The sequence below is a fragment of the Sturnira hondurensis genome, unplaced genomic scaffold (genome assembly GCF_014824575.4).
Source record: "Sturnira hondurensis isolate 20B ecotype Veracruz unplaced genomic scaffold, ASM1482457v3 Scaffold0005220, whole genome shotgun sequence".
NCBI classification, from domain to species: Eukaryota; Metazoa; Chordata; class Mammalia; order Chiroptera; family Phyllostomidae; genus Sturnira; species Sturnira hondurensis.
In genome coordinates, this window is record NW_028077851.1 from 139,953 (window position 1) to 157,162 (window position 17,210).

The following is a 17,210-nucleotide window of genomic DNA, read 5'->3' on the forward strand; positions in this document are numbered from 1 at the left end:
ACATTTTAAACAGTACAGAACATAAAAAGTTTTAAAGCAAATAGCATACTGGCGTGAAATGTTTTTAAATACAGAAGCCATACATTTTAGTTTCCTGTCATAACTTTTTAAAGCTCTTAAATGCAAGTTGTCCTTCCCTTCAGATATCTTACAAACCAAAGGTACAATAAGAAGAAATCTCTGATAATACACTGGATGGTAATTTTTTCTCTCAAGTCTTCAGTTCTGATTTTTTCCTTCAAGTGATTAAATTTCCTTTCCAAAATGATAAATGACAACGTCTTCATCATTTATAGACAACCCTATCAGGGTATGATCTAGACTTTACTCACAGAAAGGTAAACACAATTGAGAAAAAAAATGAGATCTACTTTGTATACTCACACTAATATAATTTTTAAAAATTGATTACTGGCATTTAAGTACTTAACAAGAGCCTCTGTTTAATGGTATGGTATGTCAAGAAGGGGCTCTCAAAATCCATGAACACAAAAACCTAATGTCAGCATTCTTGTTAGTTCTCCCATAATTACCATCAAATACTAATAAGTCTACCAGTATAAAGCACTTAAGAAAAGTGTCAATGAACACAAATGAGAAAAAAAGAGAAAGATTTCCTCAACTTAAAAGACCAGAAGTAGTTTTGACACTTTTAAAGAGCGGTTTGCCATTACTTTTCATGCGTAAAGACTGTTAACTTTGATGGGAAACAAGGAAAGGAAAGCCTATTTCTATTAATTACATTAGATAAACTTTTATTGAAGTCCAACAAAAATTATTCTATAGATCATTATACAAATGAGGTCAACTATACCTTTTTTTGGAGTTTTCAAAAAATGGAAAGTGACTTCTTCAAATCCATTTATGACAGGTTATAAAGAGCAGTGTACCACAAAAATCATTTTACTCGAAATACCCTTAACACAAAGTACTCATGATAAGTGAAGGAGCAAACGAAGTGTGAACAGCAGAGATCAGAAATCATTCAACGTTATGATAAAATATCAAATATAGTGTATGAAAATATTCACAATAGGACCTTGAAAACACCTAAGATCACCGAAAGCATTTGATGATGGAAGCACTGGGTGGTTAACCCGACACCTTGCACTTAGAGGACCTGCTACAACCTATCTTGCATTGATGCTTTGTTCATTGTTTTGGTATTAAGGACCTATAGAATTCTGGGCACAGGGAATGGAAAGGTGTGGTGCTTGCCCTTGGGGAACTCAGAATAAGGAGGTTGCCTGTGGCAGAATAAAAACATTCTTAAGTGCTTTCATTTTCTCAAATAACCACAATAAAGGGAAATTTGATTTAGGGAGATTGAGAGCAGAACATTTCAAAGCCTATGCTGTGAATACAAAATAGATGGTTTCAAGGCAATCAAAGGGATTTGGGTTATGTGCTAAAATTTATTTGTTCCTTCAGAGCTGTTAATGTATATCGGATAGTTAAAAGCACCTACTCAAGGTTTTGACAGTGTTTTAATAACTTTAACTAAAAATCCCTGACATGTTTATAGGTCCTTGAGCCAGAAATAATACAAGACCTTTCAATCATTTTCCAGAGAAAGATTAGTCAGAAAAGAAGCTGTTAAAAAAAAAAAGGAGAAAATGCTGTTTGATTTTCACTCCACATCACTGACTACTGGAAGTCCAAACAGGACGCAATAAATGATCCGTTTATGAGAAAATACAGACCTTGAAAAATGTTGATAATTGATTGTTTTATATCCCAAAGGTTAAAAGATATCTAATTTTATTGAACTAAGCACATCCTATAAAAATTAACCATTTATCTGATACTTGCTACTTAAGTCATCTTCTTTGCGCTTATCTTAATATGAGCACGTTGCATCCTGTTGAAATTCAGCTGGCTATAATTAACGCCAAGGAAGAATTTCTAATAGGAGTCCCAAGGGAAATGATTTAAAATAAACAATGACGGACAGTTAGGTGATTTTCAAACAGTATTTTTCGCATGAGTCATTAGTTGAATAAGACATTGTTTCATGCCTGCAAATCACAGCCAAATTCCACCTCATGAATTATAAATCGCAGGACACGGCAAACAAACTAGCTGCACTGAAGACGTAAAAAAGCAATATGTGACACCTTGAAACAATGCCCAGTAATAGTGAGCACACTGGGTGTCCAAACTGTTGCCTCCATGTACAATTTTCCACGAGAGGAACCACGGTTCTGGAAGAAATGATTGATTCCTGGGCTGCAGCCCAAAGGTACAAGGTGAACCAGGAATATCTCCTCACAACAGAAAGCTCCCTGGGCGTGTGTCAAAATGTCTCAGGAGCCAATTTAAAGAGGTTCCAGTTGGCTAAGGATTGAAAAACCTGAATGTCACAAGAATAATTGCTATGGACTGCAATGCATCCAGTAGGTTGGTGAGTTTATAATGGGATTTTTGAAAATGATGAACTAGTGGTGATGGTTGCACAGCTTTGTGAATATACTAGAAACGAGTCAAGTGTATACTTCAGAAGGGTGGATTGTATGGCATGGGAATTACATCTTGATATTTTTTTAAATTATCACCTTTGGAGAAGGCTAGAGAACCAACTCATTATTTTGAAAACTAGTAAATGGAATAATGTGTCCTGTACGAACTATTCCTCAGGCCGAACGAATAGGTGATGAAGGGATTTTTCATGTAGTAGGAGTATTTCAACTAATATATGAAGGCTTGATAGAGTTAGAGTACCACCATTTTTGCAATCCCTAATGAATCAGTGAATCTAGGCAACGGTGATCCACGGCTGCTAACTGGAGTGACAACCAGACCTGTGCCCCAGGATGGAAGCGCACAATCCCAGGAGCCAAAGACATCAAATCTGAACCTGATCAAACCTCTAGCTCCAACTGCCAATTTACAGGAAATACGGGAGACAAAGAAGCATGTCCATGAAACTACAGGGATGCGATCAACTAAATCAAAAGAGTGGGAAACTTTGGGCCCTGCTTTTTTCAACAAATAAAAAAAAATTGGAGGGGAAACCAATAAACGAAAAAAGACTTAAAAGACATAATCAATTGCCGCATATGAACTTAGTCTCAATCTTGATTCAAACAAGTGTTAAAAAAAAACCCCAATCAGACAGTCGAAGAAATGTGAACATTAACTATATCGTTGTCAACATTGACAAGATAGATGCCGGTATAAACAGATTATTGTTAATTGGTTTAGGTGTAAACAGTGTGTGATTATATTTGTGAAAGAGCCCTTGTCTTTTAGAGACACATTATCAAATTATTTGCAGATAAAATGATACAGGCAAATGATAAGATTCTGTACCGCAAACACCTGCCTGCGCTGCTGCTAGAAAGACAGTGGGGCAGAGACAAGGCTCAGAGATGGCCTTCAAAATAATAAAGGAGAGTGAAGACAGAAGAAGGTTTGAGGATGCGCTGTGTAGGGAATATAAGTGAAACAAGACTAGCCACGAGCAAACAATTGTTGATGCTCGATGACAGGCATGTAACGAATTGATGTATTCTTCCCTCTGTGTACCTCCCTATTTGAAGTTTCCTTTGAAAATTTGTATTGACTTTATTGGGGTGACACTGGTTAATCAAATTATATAGATTTCACATGTGCAATTCTAGAATACATCATCTGTATTTTGTATTGTGTGTTCACCACCCCAAGTCAAGTCTCCTTCCACCATCATTTATCTCCCCACCCCTCTGTCCCTCTGGGTGTGTATTTGAAATTTTCCATAGCAAGTTAAAAAAAAAAAAAAAACAGGCCCTGGTCAGATAGCTCAGTTGGTTAGAGGGTCATTCAATATGCCAAGGTTTCCCCTGTCGGGGCACATACAAGAATCAACCAATGAATGCATAAATAAGTGGAGCAACAAATCAATGTCTCTCTCTCCCTCCCTCCCCCTACCTCTCCCCCTCCTATCTCTCTCTCAAATCAATAAAGAAAAAAATTTTTAATACAAAACAGCCCTGGTTGGTGTGGCTCAGTGGATTGAATGCCAGTCTGCAAACCAAAAGGTTGCTGGTTTGATTTCCAGTCAAGGTACGTGCCTGGGTTGCAGGCCAGGTCTACAGTTGGGGGTGTGCGAGAGGCAACCAATCACTTACACATAGATGTTTCTCTCCCTCCCTTCCACTCTTTCTAAAAGTTAATAAATAAAATCTTTAAAATAATAAATAATAAAAAAACAAACAACAATAAGCATCACAGACAAAAACACCTTCAAGTGTCAAAGAATCTTTAGAGTGGGGCTAGCACTATAGATATTAGTTGCTTCCTTTCTCAGTTTTCTGTGTACCATAACTTATAACACCCCTTCTTTTCAAAACAACTACTATAATTAAGCAATGAAATCAATAAAACTAGACTGCTTATGATGAAGAAAACTGCAATGGTCTTCAAAGTTGCAAGGGAATACCTTGCTAAAGATGCAGATTCTGGGGGCCTCAATTCCTCAAAATTCTGATTTTTAGTAGGTGTAGGATAAAGCTCAGGAATCTGCGGTTGAACCAGGAGCCCAGGTGATACATTGACAAGTGAGCACACATCAATGATATTATAAGAAACATTAGTACATCCTGGTAAATGCTTCTTTGCCGATGTTTATAAGAGTTTCTCTTGGAGGATAAGGAAGTAAAATTGCTGGATAGGTCACATTTTCAGTATTACTCTCCAAAATGATTATACACACATTTTAATACATGACTAATATACATTCCCTCCAGCAGAAGAGAATTCCCAGCTCTCCACTCCTTAGCCAATTCTTGGTGTGTTCACACTCTTTAATTTTTGCCAAGAACATAACTATCTTAAGAATGACCTATCAGATAGCAACATTTGTTAAAGCAGCTCTCGAAAATTCCACCTTTTGAACAAAGACTCTTTTGTAATGATTTATTATTATTGTAATTATTTTCATCAATATAACAACTTCTTACCCCCAAACAGTTATATGAATATGTTCAAAGGAGTGATAATTAAACATAGTTTAAAGCAAAAATGTTCTTACCAATTACAGACAACAAGAATTCCCTGTCAGAGAATCTCATATGGAATAGATTTTAATTGTGCTCTGTGTTTACATGAACCACCAGTGTTTTTTACTTGTTTTTTGCATACGGACATCAAGCAAACAGAAACAACCCAAACCGAGAGCAAAACAGGAAGAAGCAGCTGGCAGAAATGTGGAAAGTTTCATAATGCTCAAAAAGGTGAGGCAAGCCAAAGACACAGCAGGAATCAGACTGAGTAACATTAAGGTTTCTGTAAAGGCTGAGCTGTGCACATGACTCCTAGGCGCTCTCGCCACAGAACCCCCACTTCATGGTCATAACATTATATTCAGGGAAAATTCACACGAAAACAGAGTAAGTAGTGAGGTGTCAGAGCATTACGTGATCTGGTCTGGTGACGAGTTTGGGAAGGTTTTTGCTGAAAAGAATGATTTCGTGAGTAGCCTTCTCCCCACCCCAAAATGGATTATGAAGAAAAGGTTGAAACCAAACCTGAGCTTCTCAAACTTTAATGGAGATGCCGTGAAAAGGCTCCTTCTGGTGCAGGATGGGGTCCAAGGGCCCACAGTTCTAACGAATTCCAGGGCGATGCTGAGGACCAGGACTCTCTGGGGCCCTGCAGGGCTCTGACGTGGCTCCTCACCTCGACTCTGCAAGAAGTCTGTCACTGAGAATTTCTGTAGCACGCACAGCCGCCTGCACTGCTGCTAGAAAGACAGCGGGATGGGCACATGGCAGAAACCCATTTCCTCTGAAGCCCTCCACCCAGGGGAGGAGCTGGGTTTTGTCAGTCAGGGGCTTAGAGTCCTCCAATGGGCATGAGATAGCCCAGGAGGGTTGGGGGAGGTTCAAGGCGTCAGCAGATCTGGACATTGATACTGTGTCACCCACGTCCATGCCCCCAGGAACTCAATGTTCAGAGGCGGAGACAGAAAATGACACAGAACAGACACTAAACAACAAATTACAGGTGCGTAATGTTCCTGGCCCAGAGACACAGATGAAAGATCTTTCAAAATAAGCTTTTCCTAAGTGAGTGAGGGAGGTCTCTATGTGGGGACTCAAAGAACTTACCCCATTTCAGGGAGAATTCCCTATCTACCCACAAACACATTTGGCAACAAATTTTAGCTACAACAGAAAAACACCTGCAATCATCAAGACAGCAAAAAGCAAATCACCATTTGTTCTGCACACTGCTTGGTGCTTTACAGAACTTCTCTCATTTAGACCTCACAGCATTCCAACAAAGGGCGGTGCTGGCCTTCAAGTTGACCAGATTCAAGAATTCCAACCATGTTGACAGGCTTCCTCCAGACAGGACACCAGCAGCCCCAGGCTCATGTTATCTTAGCTCAGTAACCCCAGGAGAAAGAGACGGGGTCTCTCTCCTGGTCTCACCATACCAGGGCTCCAGCCGTGTGTATGCCATGTGCTCGCCCTTGGATCCATCACAGTGGCTCAGAGTGGCTGGGAGAATAGACTTAAGATAATTGGCCAGGGGCTGAGGTACTATGATTAGAAACCCCACCAGAATTAAAAGGGCGGGGTGAGAAAAAATAAACGAATACAGAGAGGTTTGGCCAACAAATGCAAAAGGTCCCTGCGCGGATGATCTATGAGTTGCCCCACTGTACAGAAGAGGACAGTGAGGATGAGAGAGGCGAAGTAACTTGCCCGAGGTCGCCCCTCCAGTACAAGTCAATCAGCCAGGGTGCAAACCAAGGCGGTCCGGCCAGAGCTCCTAACCACTGTGCTACAAGGCAGCGAAGTCAGTTTGGTCTCCGACTTCTCTGCAGCAACAGCTTTCAGAAGAAACTGCAGCAACAGCCAGACTTTTTAGAGAAAAAAAGGCTGTACCCAAAGAGTCCTCCACTCTGCCAAACTGTCTTTCACAATATAGCTAACAAATATTAAACACGCACCACGTGACAGGCCCTGCTGTAAGTTCTAAGAGGACCTCTGTACTGCTACACCTGAGTTGGGGGAGGGGGGATGGAGTTCCGATTCTCCCAGAGTGACACATCTGTTTTACAAAAGGGGAACTGGGCAGGTATAATCTCCTGGGGTCTTCTCTTGCTGTTCCTGATGTGGAAACCCTGCCCTGTGAGGAAGCTGGAGCAGGGGTGATTGGAACCCAGTTCTGCAGGCTGCCGCTGGGTACTAGAGTTTTTGTCCTATTGTGGAGACTGGGCAGGGAGGGAGCTCTAGTCCTCTGCCATGCATCTGCCTGGACACAGCTTCTGCAGCACAGGGCTGATTAGAGATGAGAGATGCTGCCAGCTTGCCCTTCCTGGAGTGAAAGCATAGTCTGAGACTGGGAGCGGGGAGGCAAGGGAGCCCTATCTTCTTGGCTGCATTTTCTAAGAATAGAGCTTCGATCACACGGAGCTGGGGAGTGGGAAGCAGTTTGCAGCTCAAATGCCACAGATTCCCGTTGTTCTTACTATGGCTTAGCAGGAGACTTTCTTGAATAAATGTTTCTATTTGCAGTATGTCCTTGGGACAAATTCCAGAGACATTAAATGGTTGGGTTTTTTAAATAGTTTTCACCAGTTAAATGGTTCTTTCACTGGAGAGAGTGTCTACTAACCTCCTCACCCCACTGTTTTGGAAGTCGGCTGCCTGCCTCAATTGGGTTTGTTTTTTTTTTTAAGGTGAAAAAGGAGTTTGTTTGGTAGTATTTTAAACTCATGATTCGAACATATTCCATGAGTTTTAACCCACTGCAATTAACTTTATTGGTGTTCAAATTATCCTAACTATGGCTAATTGGAACTTCTTTAAGTTGGCTCCTGAGTCCTTTGGACATGACCCTGGCAGTGGCTCACAGCTTTCTCGTTAATAAAATACTATGTACATTACTTCCCCCAAACCGAAGAAAAACTTAAAGGTCACACTTAGCAGGATCAAAAAGAGTACATGTTTCTTCCAAAGAAACAAATGTGATAAAAACAAACAGTTAAAAGGGAAAAAACAAATTAAAACTCATAAAACAAGTAAAAGTGATAAGGAAACATTAAACATAGCATAGAAAAATATGGCATAAATAATGAAACAAATGTATTAGTGATTATGATAAGTATAAATGAAATCTACTCCCTTATTAAAAATTAAGATTCACGAATTAAATTAAGAACGCAACCTTGCCCTGGCCAGTGTGGCTCAGCTGGCTGGAGCATTGTCCTGTATACCACCAAATCGATGTTTCTCACATTAATCTCTCTCTCTCCTTTCTTCTCTCTTTAAAATCAATACGTAGTTTTTAAAATTTAAAAAGAATTTCCTTTTGCTATTTTGGACAACATGGATGGCCTAGAGAGTATTATGTTAAGTAAAATGAGTTGGATAGAAAAAACAACAACAAAAATAAAATAAAATAAGTAAGTCAGATAAAGACAAATACCATGTGATTGCACTTACATATGCAATCTGAAAAACAAATGAACAAACAAAACAGAAACAAACTCATAGATATAGAGAACAAACTGATCGTTGCCAGAACGGAGGGAAGAGGGGGTGTTGTGCAGAAAAGGGGAAGGGATTAAGAAGTACAAACTTCCAATTATAAAATAGGCCATGGCGACAGCATCGGGAATAGTCAATAATATTGTAATAACTATGTACAGGGATAGATGGGGACCATACTTATTGTGGTGATCACTTTGTAAGGTATATAATCACCATGTTGTACACCTGAAACTAATATAATATTGTATGTATGTCAACTGTACTTAAAATTTTTTTAAGTAAAATTTAAAATCTCAATTTCATATTATTTAAATGAAGCACAAAACAAAACAAGGTTAAGGTAAAGAAAGGGGGAAGTATATAAAACAAATGCAAATTAAGAGAAATCAAAAATGAAAATACTGTGCATTAGTAGAATTTGACATTAAAAAGTGACATTGAAATTTATAAAGCCAAAATATGAAGGGTGGAGAATCACTGAATAATATGATAAATCTTGCTTACTAAACAATACACCTTTTTTCCCCTCCTGCCCATGCAACATCTACAAGAATGGAATATATATAGCTGCAACTAACAGTGGCCCCTCTACAAGGTTCGGTTGCTGAAGAAGACTCACAGGACCCAAAAGGACAAAGCTTTCAAACATACAGTTTATTACCGGGGAAAAGCACACTATAGCAAGAGCCTGGAAATCAGAAGAAAGGTCACAGCAGATGACTCACAGCGGAGGTCCGGAGAGGCCATGTGCAAGCTCCACGTCTCTTCCCTGCCCCCACCCCAGAATCAGCCATTTCTTTCAGGAGCCCTGGCTCCATTTATCAGAGCATGGTATTTAGAAACAAAGGTCTGGATGTGTGCTCATTGCTGCTGCGGCGTCACTGTTTCTAGGCCAGCTCAGCAGTCAGAGCCAGGCAATATACCTAAGTACACTACCCCACATATATATGCATACCTATATTTCTGTATCTGCCAACTAGAGTATAGTATTTGCGTACAGCTTGTTTTGTCACTAGCCTTACCTCATCTAGTCAAAGCACTTTCTTTTTTTTTATTTAGGTAAAATTGACATATAACATCTTAGTTTTAGGTGTACAACATGATGGTTTTTGCTAGTTGTATATATTGGGGAAATTAGCATCACAATAAGTCTAGTTAACATCCTTCACCATACAGTTACAGACATTTTTTTCTTGTGATGAGAACTTTTAAGATCTACTCTCTTAGCAACTTTCAAATGTGAGATACAGTATCATTAACTATATAGTCGCTGTGGTGTACATTACATCCCCATGACATTTATTTTATATCTGAAAGTTTGTACCTTTGACCCCCTTCACCCATTTTACCCACCTCCAACCGCTGCCTCCAGCATCTGTTCTTTGTATCTATGAACTTGAAAACACTTTTTTCAAAGTTTCCCTACCGCTTCAGTGAACTTATGGCATATGGTTTTAAACACAATTAGATTCATCTGTCACACTCTGCATGCCACGTTGGAATCACTGACAACCGGGTGACTTTTTTAAACTGGCATACGGTAAAATTTGTTCTCAGTGGTGTACCATCCTATGGGTTTTGACCATTGTAAAGACATGAATCCACCACCATTGCCTTTGTACAACCCATTCAGAACTCAACCCTTCTCTCTCCCTGATCCCTGGCAACCACTGAAGTGCTTTCCATCCTGTGTCCTGTGGTAGACTGAATAATGACCCCAAAAGATATCTATACCCTAATGCCCACAACCAATGAATGTTCCATCATATGACAAGAGACTTTGCAGATTACATTAAGGATCAAGTGATTGGGAGATTATCCTGGATTATCCAGGTGGGTCTTAAATGTAACCACAACGGTCCTTAAGAGAGAGCTGTAAGAAAGTCAAAGGAGATAGGAGGAGACCCCGAGGGTGAAAGCAAGAGGTTGGAGTGATGTGAGGACGGAGTCACAGGCTAAGGAATACGGGCAGGCCCCAGAAGCTAGAAAAGTCACAGAAATGAATTTTCCCCATGAACCTCCAGAAGGAACATTTCTCTCCCTCTCTTTCTCCCTCCCTTCCCCTGTCTCTAAAAATTAATACATAAAATCTTTGAAAAAAGAAACATCATTACCCAGGAAAGACATTATTATGTAACACAAACAAAAAGGATCACAGGCTTTTTAAGGTCATGGTATGTTCACAAAAGAAGCCATAAGTTCTGATTTCTGGATGTCTTACAAGACCCCTTTATTTGACATAACATTTTCAAGGGCATTTTAAGAAACCAGAAAATCGTGTGGTGATTGCTGGGTGGAGGAGGATATAAGGGGACTAAATGGTAATGGGAAAAGTATATAATAAAGATTACATTTAAAAAAAGAAACAAGAAAATATTATTCCGTTGCTGGGATTTCCTACATCAGCAGTTAGGAGGGCCTATGGGTTTCCAGAACAAATGATGAAATTACATTATTTAGAACTGAGAGAAATAAAGACAGCTCTAAGAAGATTAAAACTTACTGTGGAAAGGAAAAAGGCAAAATGGAACTCTAGACAATGGAAAACGACCATATAATGTTATCTACCTAGTGTGAATAAAAAAATTGACAATGAACATTTGAACTTCTGATTCATTATAATGGCAATCCACGGACCCTGGGTCCTTAGTACTGTTTGCTATCACACTTGTCAAATAGTTTCACAGAGTCATTAAAACCTGTCTGTCTTTTCCCACAGATGGTGCAATGACACCTCTGTCAGTGGAGTTTTTCCTGAATAAAGAAAAAAATAAATCATTCAAACATAAAAACAGCAAAAATTTCCCCTAAGGGAGCAAAACTACAGAGGAATAATTCTGAATTTTACCCATAATGCAGGTACGGGCCACAAAATATCCCAAAGTCTTTGTAAAACCAACTACAAAGTGTATAACAAACACTCGTTGGGGTGTGGGATTTTCTCTTACAAGCTAACAAGTTCGCCTGTTTTGATTCTCTGGATGTCAGCAGCACAATGAGCAGTTTGAACATCATCAGCATTTGCATGGGTTCTCCAGTCCCAAGGGTCCCACAGGGCCCATGCAGAGGGGCGTCCCAGGAGGACACAATATGTACCCAGTGCAAGTTTGCATCACAGCTAAGGAATACTGGCCTTGGGGAATTCAAATCCTTTTTATGAGCTTCCTCTCTTTCCCAGGAGATAGCACCTCACCTCTCAAGGCAGCTCCCTGTGGATATAGCCTTGAGAGATAATGCCCTAGGTAAATAGGGCCAAGGCCTCGCATTCTTGGCATACTAAACAGAACAGGGACACTCTGGGCTGTGACAGATTGCATCTCTCAGCCATATTATGCCTAGAGAGAAAATAGGCCATCTCGCTTGAAATGGACGGTAAGATGTACTGCTCAAGGTTTTGCGCCTAGGAATAGTTTCCTTCACCACTGTCTCTCAGGAGCTAGAATGGAGTCATCCCACTTTTACCCAGTGCCAGCAAACGATGCATAAACTAGGCCTGTGTTTTTCTGTTAACCAATCATAGAGAACTCTGTGGAAAACCCTAATGTGAGTTAAGGAAAAAAAATAAATCAGAGAGAGCAAGAATCATGCAAGTTTTTTCTTCAATATTTTTTCACCTTTATTTTCCCATCATTAATGGAACTATTATATGTGAAAAGGTTTTTTCAAATGAAAATTCTATATAAAATTGGTAATGGTATTGTCTTTTATGTATTCCCTAAGATGGTCGGTTCCCCTTTGACTAAATGTATCTATCTTCTTATAGGACTTTAATAATATTAGCCTAATATAAGCAAAATAAAGTTTACAGCAGTGGCATAAAATATGATGAACACTCTAAGGATGTGCAAACTTTTTTTTTAGTTTGTCACAATTACGACCATGGGAGTTTAAAACACTTCTACATACAGTTCACTTGTGCCTTCTCACTAGCTGGGACTCAATCACGCACATAACATTACTATTTTCTAATGGAATACTGTTGTCACATCCAATTTATATTTCCATAAATCAGAAAACATCTATTGCTCTGACTGGGTGGCTCAGGTGGTTGGCGTGTTGTCCCATGCACCAAAAGGTTGCAGGTTCGATCCCTGGTCCGGGCATATATGGGAGGTGACTAATCAATGCTTTCTCTCTCTCTCTCTCTCTCTCTCTGTCTCTCTCTGTCTCTCCCTCCCTCCCTCCCCATTCCTCTCTCTCTCAAATCAATAAACATATCCTTAGGTGAGGATAAAAAAAAACACCTATTACCTGATGGTCATTTCAAGTAGTATACACCCATCTCCTTTCCCGTTCCAGATCTCCTGCCCATGCGAACCCACCAGAAAGCCAGATGGTGGAGCAACCAGTTGATACAGTCCCTTCCCGGGGCACAGAGCAGATAGAGAGGGGTGGAGGGAGTCTGGAAGGGCAAATGGAAGATATCCAGCACAGCCCATAAATGGCGTTGATGTCATTGGTGTGATTTTCTAACCCATGAAACCATTCTTGGGAAAGTTCCAAACAAAATAACCCACACTCCTTTCGATTTATACAGTAGTTCTGTTCCTGGAACATTCCAGGGTATTAAAACCATGCAAAAAAAATACTTTGAGGTATGCCCACTTCAGCAGCAATATGCTAAACTTGGAATTATACAGAGAAGATGAGCATGGCCCCTGTCCTAGAGTAACGTGCACATTTGCGAAAGCATTCCATATTGTTAAAAAATCAGTTTTAGAAAAAAAATACTTGGAGTTTACGTGCCAAATGAGGTCAGGTTTAGGCTCAGACAACTGCAAGTGGGTTTTTCATATATGTGAATGTCTAGGAGGATATTTGAAAATTATGTAAGATGTAGGAAAGTCTGTCCTGGTAAGAATGTCACACGCATTGAAGAGCACATGACATTCTTGGCTTCTGTCCATTAACTGCCAGGAAACTCTTGCCAGAGGATTCTTGTCAATCACTCACTGTAACAACCAAAATAGCCTGATGGGCTTTTCCCAAGCACACCCTTGGGTGGTACTGCCCTCAGTGAGACCCCCTCTCCTAAGGTAAATCATTCTTCCTTGCAGAATTTGAGTTTGAGATTTCATCCACCTAGTGTCTGGGTGGGGGGGGGGCAACACAAAATGGAAGAAATGACTTCTCAATTGATGGGTCCGTGTTCAATCCAACATACGACTAAAGTCTCCGACCCAGCTACCACACACTGGCTGCCATTTCTGGCAGCACATAGTTGCGAATTTGAAGTTTCTGATTTGGTATAAATAAAAACCCAGGAAATAACCGGATGTGCAACTCAAGCTTCATATGGAGCCAGATCAAAGTTTTAAAATGACCATATTGCATGTCACTTGGTATTAAACTAGAACATTTTCCTACTTTTAACTTATGCATTCGAAGTAATATATACACATGACATAAAATTACAAAATACAGACACAAAAATAAAAGGTAAAAACATCACGTACTGTGGTAGAGAGAATAATGGCCCCCTTCAAGATGTCCAGGACCTAGTAATCCTTTGAACCTTTTACATGGCTAAAGGAACTCTGCAGATGTGACTAATTTAAAGATCCTTTTTTTTTTTAAGAGAGAGGGGAAGGGAGGAAGAAAGAGAGGGAGAGAAACATCAATGTGCAAGAGAAACATCAACTGGTTGCCTCCCACATGCCCCCCGCTGGGGACCTGGCCCACAACCCGGCATGTGCCCTGACTGGGAATCGAACCAGCAACCATTTGGTTTACAAGCCCGTGCTCAATCCACTGAGCTACACCAGGCAGGGCCCAGTGTCCACTTTAAATGGTGTTATTAATACTGATAAAAAAATACTCAGTCATTTTTCATACTTGCCTTTTACCTTCAGGTTTAACACAAGATGTTATAGAACAAATAATTCAATCTGACGAATAACATTTCCCCAAACTTCTATTCTCAGTGAATTTTTTCTCTATTGAATGAGACTGAACAATAAATGCTGTAAAATCTCTCACAACCACCCTGCACATGGGTCAACAAATATTATTGTAATATACTTCATAGAAAGTGCAGGACAGGTTTTATAGATGCTTAAGGAACGAGGGTTATGTTCTCCTGACCAAAAATGTCATACGTACTAAGGAAGAGATTAAGTTACGTGAGTCAAAGAGTGTTCTGGCACAACTTCACATACTCATTAAAACTCCGTTCAATGTCATAAAATGTCTATTTTTTTCTGGATTATTAGTGCATTGAAGAGGCTGAGGAAACCCTGAGGAAAAGGTCTCCTCCTCAAGGTAAATAAAAGGGTTTTATTTATCTCTCTGTCCCCAGGTCTAGTATAGAACCCGGTATATCAACTCTGCTAATGTTAAATAAATAAACTGATAATTGGTGGACGGAAGGAAGGGAAGGAAGGAGGGAAGGAGGGAGGGAGAGAGGAAGGGAGGAAGGAATACAAAGAATCCAATGAATGACCTAAAGTGGTTTTAAGTTACTCTGAAACATATTTAAATATCTTACAGGTACTAAATACAAAGCAATAAAGAACTGAAGGAAGTTAGCCAATACCTTAGTTAAAGCTGATTTCCATGAATCAATGAAAGAAATAGGCTATAAGCCCAGAAATGAAGATTATGTAGACCATGGGTACAACTCCTACTTTAAAATTTTGGAACCCATGCCATTTTGTTTATAAAATGATTAGTCTGACCTTCGAGATTATGAGAAACTGAAGATCTACAGCTCAGATCTCACAACCCACCCAGTCTCTTGGCAAACAGTAACCTCAGTGGAAGAGGCAATAATTGTCTCTGGGGTGCTATTGGGCTCAACAGGGACAATACTGCCCTCTAGGGAGTGGCTGGACGTTTCTTTTTTTGACATGTTGGAGTGAAACTGCAAAACATTAGTGATAAAGGGAATCTGTTTTTAAAGATCTTTATTTAGTTAGTTTTAGAGAAAAGGAGGGTGAGAGAGAGAGAGAAAGAAACATCGATGTAGAGTTGCCTCTCGCACGCCCCCAAGTGGGAACCTGGCCCGCAACCCAGGCATGTGCCCTAAAATGAGAAATGAACTGGTGGCCCTTTGGTGTGCAAGCTGGCGCTCAATCCGCTGAGCCATACCAGCCAGGGCTGATAAAGGGAATCTTAAAAGCTGCAAAACGAAAAAGGCATTACCACTAAAAAATGAAAACTAAATTACCAACGGACTTTGCATCAGCCAACAGCTGGTGCCAGAAGACAGTGGAATGGTATTTTCAAAGTGAAAGGGGGACATTATTAGCAACATAGCATTTTATACCTAGGTAAGTTACCATTATAAAGGCCAAATAGAGGCGTTTACAGGCACACAAAGAAGTAGCTTACCATTCACAGACTCGAACTAATAGAAATATTGCGGGTGTGCTGATTTTTGGCGCCAGCCAAGATGGAATAAATCCATACAGTTTCTCTATCCCACATAGAACTACAATCTCGGGGAGGGGGGGCACACAAGCGCAATTACCTGAAAACTCTGAAACATAAGCAAAATCAGATGGATTGAGAAGAGAAGGAAGAACTCGAAGGAGTGACTCATGCAGGGGTGAGTTACCCATACAGTAAGTATTTTAGCTACCTTTCTCCCAACAATGATCAGAGGAGAAACCACCAGTAGAGCTTTCCTAGCACAAGGAGGAAACCTCCAAGGAACCCTATATGTCTGGCCAAACAACTGAGAAAAGGTGGTCCTGAAGGCTGGAAGTGTGGAAGGAATCACACAGAGGAGATTGCTGGAGAAAGGGTTAAGTCTGTGTACGAACTAGCACAAATTTCAGGCTCACTTCTGAGCCGAGCATGCATGGTACAGAACCAAAACAACACAGTAACAACGTTGAGAACTAAACTACTATATAAAACACCACTCAAACTAATGCCTGAGTAGAGCATATGTGGGATAAGCCCGAATTATCAGAGCAAAGGCTTTGAAATGACATTAGGACCACTGCACGTGTAAGTTACAGCTTATAGTCTAACTTACTTGTTAGCCGTTATGCTAACTGCTTATTTAAAGCAGGTTGATTGCCTGCTTAAAACATTTCATCCCACGGAGGTCTTTAACAGAGCCCAGATTCTTACAATATAAGATTCAAAATATCCAGTATACAATCCAAAATTACTTGATATACAAAGAATTGAGAAAATGTGACTGATTCCCATGGGAAAAAAGCATACAACAGATGGCCAAGTCCAAGATAACTCAGATGTTGAAATTAACAGACAGACTTTAAAGCTGTTATAATTATACTCTGCGAGGTAAACACGCCCTCTATTTATTTATTTATTTCCTAAAAATTTTTAAAGATTTTATGTATTTATTTTTAGAGATAGGGGAAGGGAGGGAGAAAGAGAAGGAAAGAAACATCAATGTGCGAGAGAAACATGGATCAGCTGCCTCTTGCGCGCCCCCAACCGGGGGGCCCCGGCCAGTAACCCAGGCATGTGCCCCGACCAGAAATGGAACAGGCCACCCTTCGGTTCACAGGCCGTCACTCAATCCACTGAGCCATACCTTTAAATAAATGAAAATATAGCACTGGGGGGGAGGGCAGGGCTGGGAATTTAAGACAGAAAACTGTACTGGAACAAGAACTAAATAAATTTAAAAAAACAAACGTACACTTGAAAAAAAAGAAAATATAGTTCTCGCAGAGTAAAAATAAACTATAAAAAATAACCAAACGGAAATTTTAGAGGGTAAAAACACAATATATAAAATAA

The 17,210-nt window shown here is 40.0% G+C and overlaps 1 non-coding gene across 1 annotated transcript; it reads left to right on the plus strand.

The window, feature by feature from the left end:
• Positions 1-13,084: 13,084 nt before the first annotated feature.
• LOC118987296 (U6 spliceosomal RNA) lies at positions 13,085-13,190 on the plus strand. The gene has a single exon (XR_005066537.1). It is a non-coding gene; the product is annotated as a U6 spliceosomal RNA (small nuclear RNA).
• Positions 13,191-17,210: the final 4,020 nt, after the last annotated feature.